Raw genomic sequence first — 6,964 nt, forward strand, 5'->3', positions numbered from 1 at the left:
GAAAACAATCCCGGGGTTGGAGTTGCTGAATAGTTGGGGGGCGGCGCTTAGAGGTGGTCATGCTATAGAGGCTTGGTGGTTAGCTCCTTTATGCTTGCTGTGGTGTATTTGGAGGGAGCGGAATGCTCGGCTGTTTGAAGATGTAGAGACATCCATGGTGGAGCTACGGAAGCGGTTGTTCAATACTTTATATTTTTGGATAGCGCCTCATCTTAGTTTGAGTGCTTTTACTTGTGTAGAATTTTTAAATTTATTCTCTGTTCGTTCCTATTAGGGATTCTCTTGTATACTTCCCGTGTATAAGGGTTGCGCCCCTTTGCCTTTTTTTTTATATATAATTGCAATTACTTATAAAAAAAAAAAGAAAACAATCCCACAAAAAAGATTGCAAATATTTCTTAACTAGTGTATACATATAGTGTCATCAGGATTTGCAACCACGGCCATGAATATTGTTATAATATATCATGAGTTTAATAATACAAGTTACAATTGAAGACTATCAAAGTTGAAGATTGTGATCTAGTTACGTACAGTTGAAGACAATTAAAGACCGTAACCTACCTACAGTTGAAGCCTATTACATATTCACAGTTGAAGACTATCATCTAGTTGTAATTAAAGTCTCTTTATATTATCTAATTCTCTTATAAATAAGAGTCTGTTATATCGTAAACATCACTCAAAGAAATAAGAGCAAAATCTAGCCTTTTAAGCTTTATCTTGTAGAGGTAGAGACCATAAATCGACCTAACCACATAATTATTTATGTTTATTTATTTATATTTCGCATTATATTGTCTATCACATTTTAGGCATCTTTGGTTCATCTACTTTTGACAATTTGGAGGTATCATAAATAATTTCTTAGTCACCTTGATTAATCAGTCTGATAGTTACCCTTTCTACATGACCCTGTCCTACGTAGTGCTTGAGTTCTTTGTAATAGGCCAGGCGCCCCACCCTACCAAAATAATTTGGTCATCCACATGCACCATTATTATCGGACTATCGACCACAGCCATGCATGTCATGCAGCTTTGATTTAACTATTTTTCTCAAGTTAATTATTTTGATTTTGACAATTTGGGTCATATCAGATTTTATTTTATTTTTCTAATTCATCGTAATCCGTTTAATTTTACCCTTTCTCGACAAGTTGGGCTAGGTCTCTTGACTTGTTTCTAGTAGCCTCTTCGCATCACACCTAACACCAAATATTTCATCATCATGATTACGACAGTAAGACTGATGTTGCTACTCCACCACAGAAAGGATAGAAAGCAACACTTCTTCTGCGACCCTTATTTTCATTTTCCTCTTTTATTTTCAAATCTAATTATTTAGTTGATTTTGTAAGTATTATATATGTGACTCTATGAACTAATTAACACGTCAGCTTAATCAAATTTATTTATTTTATAATTGATATAATAAATATCAGGTAAATTACTACATCAATTTATTAAAAACTTGTAGTGTCCTAGCTAGCTAGCAAGCAGAACTCTTATACAAATCTCCTATGCAATTAAGTAGCTATGATATTGGGTTTTATTGATTTATTTTTGTTGTCGTAAGTACTGGCTATGATATTGTATATTGTTTTTTTCTATTCAATAATGGGACAAGAATTACAACTTCCAAGGGTTTACAAAATAACAAACAAATGAATTGGGGTGGGCTCCTCAATAATATAATTTAAACGGAAAAAATAATATAGAGAATGCAACAAATTGTATGCAATGGATTAAAAAATGATCCGAATCTTTTTAAGGGCCGCATGAAGCGAGCGGTAAATAAGAGCATAAGGGCTCGATTAAGAGCTTCAAACAATAAAGACAACAATCACTTCATGTTAAAAAAAATATTGCTGAGAATCGAACGGTTTCGTCAATATAAAACAAACACCGATTATAAAAATCTCTTTTATTACATCAAACCACATCAGAGTTGGGGAGATGGTAACCTACATGAACAAAGACAACAGCAAAACACCCCAAAAAAAAAAAAAAAAAAAAAAAAAAAAACAGAGACTACTAGGCTATGATATTGCCAGGACTAGTTTTACAGGGATACCAAACACCAAACCCTAGGCATCATGACTTGTAGGATTGGGACCACTAATTGATAACTTGAGCTTTATAATCATGGTTGATTAGGGTCAAACTCAAATAATTTTCTTTAAGTCCAAAACGCTCTATCAAAAAGCCATTAATCAAGCCGCGCAGCTTATTGGTGGGACCATCCCACCGAATTGGTCCGTGAGTGGTCCCCATGATAATCTTCCAGGCTAATGGGCTGAGATTACGTGGAAGGCTCAGGCCCATGGGAGCGGAATATGAACGACCTCGGTGACCTGCCTGGGCCCATGTTGGGCCAAGGCAACCCATAAAATTCAGAGTTTGGGCCAGGTTTGCATTTATTATATTTGACTTTTGGAGTCTGGAAAATGGGTCCCCGACTCCCCATGCATATGCTTTTCATAACGGCAAAGCTCGATCTGTCCAGTCAAATTCAGGCAAGACAAGCTTTTCTCTCTTGGTGGGGAGGCCAAGGCAAGTTTAGTCAACCAAGGTCTGGTTTAGGCCACCTTGGAAACAATTTACGAAAAACTGAAAAATAATAAAGAAAGAAGAAAGCCCACAGTGCCAGTACAGAAGGCCAGAGGGGGCCTGAAAAATAAACTTCACTTTTTGCCATGTGATAATTAAGAGGGGAAAATTTATGTTCCTTCGTCGTATTCTCTGTGAAAAAGAGGAAATATAATTGTAATGAATAAGGAAAAGTGTTACATCTATTAATCACATTTGTACTGACATTTTGAAAGGGATTAGTTATAATTAAAATCTTTTAAAATTACTCACCAAGTTCATTTTTATATAGTAAGGAGTGAATGTCAAACTTAGTACCTATAACTATTTTTACATCTATACTTACTTAATGATGACAATTCACCGATTCAATATGAAACTAATTTTTTAAGATGTCATAATTATTGTATCGTGTACCTTTGAACACCGTTTTACCACGGAGGAAGTGGATATTCGAATATGTTGGGAAAAAAATCACTGGACCCCACTCAAACTGTATACTACATGAAAAATAACTGTACAAACCTACTACATAGAAATCAATGCCTTACATGAAAAATAGGTTAACAATATCATAAGATTGTAAGCTTGCCACGTGGCAAACATTCAAGGTTACACTCCTATTGATTCTCTGATAAAAAAAAAAAAGGCATACATTTTCAGGTAAGGGAACTTTTTCTTTTCCAACTCTCCATTAAGTTTTTATTGTAAATCATTACTGACTTAAGCATCAAAGGTTTATTCGATCCTTAGGAACATGTCGTTTTCGATGACTCTTTTTCTCATTTTGTAGGTGACCCTACTTTCCATGAAGTTTTTCTTGAAGAATCATTAATGATTTAAATAATTCTTTTCTTGGAGGTCGTTTACGATAATGACCTTTGGTCCCCTAAGATTGACAATTTTTCACTAACTTTTTTTTTTTTTTTTTTGACAAGTGATCCATCACTAGTTCGTAGGGGTGGACCCCCCTCCCCTCAAAAAATAAAAAAAAAATCTAAACCCTTGAAAAAAATTTATTTTTCAAGGATTAATCATATAATGACCCGACCAAAATGAAATTCAACCCCTTAAAAAAGTTACTCTATTAATAAAAGCTAAATTACGTAATAAAATGGAATATGAGTTTTTAACATATAATTTACTAGTTTGCATTGAGAAATAAATATCTAAGGATTTCACTACAAAAATGATAATTGATGAATTTTATTCTATGAAAGATCGTCGTTGAACACAATTCGAACGAGATACAGAGTTTTTTTTTTTGTTTATACATGTCTATATAGCAAACTAGAACACTTTTGTAAGAAAATTTATTTTTAACGATGATTTTATAGATATGTAACTTTTGTATACAATATTTATAACTTAATATAAAATTAAGTTTAAGACTTATCTACTTTTATTTAACACGCGCATTTATATATATATATATATATATATATATATATATATATATATATATATATATATATATATATATGTCTTTTAACTCCTTCCCTGGATTCGATTGCCTGAAAAATTACATAATCAGGTTAAAATAGTAGGACTAACATATATATTTCAGATTTTTCTTAAAGTGAGAATATATTCCTTTCGATCTTTCCATCTATGCGTTGATGTAGGAAGACCAGAGATCCAAAGAGACGCCACCATATATTCCCTCACCTGCTGCCTTTTTATTTTTTGTTCGTAGGACCATCAATGGAAAGCTATCCAGTGTAAAAAATCCCATTATTCTCAAAAATTTGTCCTTTCCCCCCTCCACTCTCGTCATACAATTAATTTGTTCGATTTTAAAATCTTTCTAGGGTACGTAATTTATATTAAAAAAATTAAATTAACATATAAAAAGGCTATTGCCTATTGGTACGTACGTGATGGGCTTTTCTGAATAGTACACTGTGTGTTAAGCAAAAAAACAAAAAAAATAATAAATGCTCTTGTTTAGGGCATTAATAGAAGTATGACATCATCTTATTTCGAAGTATGACATCATCTACGACATCATCTTAGGTCTGGAGACACTGTACGTAGTTTGCTTTGGAACAGCCGTAACCAGCTAGCTCATCAGAAGATCATCGCTTTTTTTTTTTCTTTTTTTTTTTTTCCCATTATTTTATTATTTTATTTAACTATATATACTTTACCCTTCAAACAACATGTCCTCCAAACTAACCCTTTCACCTAGCTTCCATAATTAGAATTTTTTGTCAACTTGAATTTTATATATATCCCATATGAGATGCGTGAAAATATATTTATACTTTTAGATTATTGATTAATTCTGCATAATAATTGTACACACTTTGTACAATAAAGCTAATGTGAAAATAATTTTTATTTTATTGTTTAATGAAAATGAAAAAAAAGTGTGTATAATTATTGTGAAAATTATTTTCACATATGCTTTGTTGTACAAAGTATGTACAATTATTGTGCAATAAATAGTACAAAATATGTATAATTATTGTACAATAAACATTACTTTAGATTATTATTATTATTATTATTTTAAAAAAAACTTTCATAGTCATGGGGACCCATAACTGCAGTTTATAGTAATGGAGACTCAAACCGTGGGTCTCTAGCCATGAAGTCATGGGCCACATTTTTTTCTTTTTATTTGATGCAGGGATAATATTGTCATTTTTGGTCACTTGTTATTGATTTAACAAAGATGAAGAGATAACGAGAGAGAGAGAGAGAGATAGAGAGAGAGATTGTTTTAACGCGAGAGGAAGGAGAGAGACGAGTTTTTTTTCATTAAAGTAATGCGTTGGGAAGCACTGTAGTTTTCCAAGCAACTCCATGGAAAATGAAGAATCTGCTGTGGCATGTATTTTGCAACTTTTTTTCAAATTTTTCTTATTTTAGAGAATAGAACCACTTATAAGGTATCTACTACTAGTGCTATAACCCCGTTTCTCTTTTTGCAGATTCTTCCCTAATGAACAGCGTGCCAGCTACTGTACTGACAAACAGAAAACAATACGAAACTGGATCAAAATGGTATCTAAAGAGACACCCTTGCACAGATGGGACCATTAAATAGGATAATGAATGAAGGGTGGTCCAAGCAGATGATGGGAAGTACTGTATAATGTGGATATATATAGTTGGCCACTTTGCTGCAAACCAGTTGGCTACACCAGAATGTAATGTGAAAAGAAAAGAAGGAGGGCCAAGCAAAAATAAGATGCAATTAGGACATGCATGCACAATTGTCGACAGTCGTACAAAGGATACGCGCTAATGGATGGCTAGGCCGAGCTTGTCAAATCATTGGACCATATAGAACTTCACCTTTTTCACCACTCAATAATGCACTTTGAGGAAGAATTCATCCCCTCTGTTGGAAAAAGGACTGCCTACTACTACTAGAGAGAGGAAAAGAGGCTCCATGTAACATATATATATATATATATATATCCTTGGAAAAAATACTACATCAACCAGAAAAACCTGCTGCTTTAATTTAATAAAATGACCTTAATTAGAGATCAGTAATATGACAGACAAATCCATTGGTAATGACAAATCCAATTGGATTTAGATGAAGCTCCCCTTCTAAAAAAAATAGACAGTCTAACAACCACCATTCATGGGTTGAAACTTGAGAGAGATTTAGTCCTTTGTTAAGTGATTTTTGGTTTGGAAATATAGGTATAGTCTCGTTGAAGCGATTAAACAAATCTTATTTCACATACAACCTAGTTGTTGAAGCGATTAAACAAATCTTATTTCACATACAACCTAGTTGTTGAAGCGATTAAACAAATCTTTATTTATAGAAAGAGTCAAATTGGTGGGAGAGTGGCCTTTCCTATCTACGTACTAAAAAAAAATGTTAATTATATTTACATTATTACTCTTAAATGACTATAGTCAAATTACAGTACCCTTATATTTTTTTTTCACTTAAATTTTTAACATTCTCATTAGGGATACGTCATACTGTACACCAGTACCACATAGTATTATTAGGTTGCTTGAATACCCTTTATAGTAAAAAAAAAAAAAAAAAAAAACAAAAAAAAAAACTAATCGTAAATCTGTGTTATTAATTTAAAATGATAAATTAGGAAACTTTCTAAAATTAGTTATAAATCTCTGTTTTATTTAATAAAGAACAAATTTAATAAATGACTCATAAAATATTGTAGAATTTACTAATTTTACGGTAGTAATAATCTTTCCAGAATAACACTGTCCGTTGCATCTTTAGTAGCGCAGCCCTATAAAGTAAAGCTATTCATGTTACTGTTGAGACCTATCAATTATGTGGTCTCAGAGCCAATCTTCTTCTTTGCTTTCTTTCTACCCTTCACTATTATTCTTATGCTTGCAAGGGGAAAAATGGAACGTGTGGT

This window comes from Alnus glutinosa, chromosome 5 (assembly GCF_958979055.1).
Source record: "Alnus glutinosa chromosome 5, dhAlnGlut1.1, whole genome shotgun sequence".
Classification (NCBI taxonomy): Eukaryota; Viridiplantae; Streptophyta; class Magnoliopsida; order Fagales; family Betulaceae; genus Alnus; species Alnus glutinosa.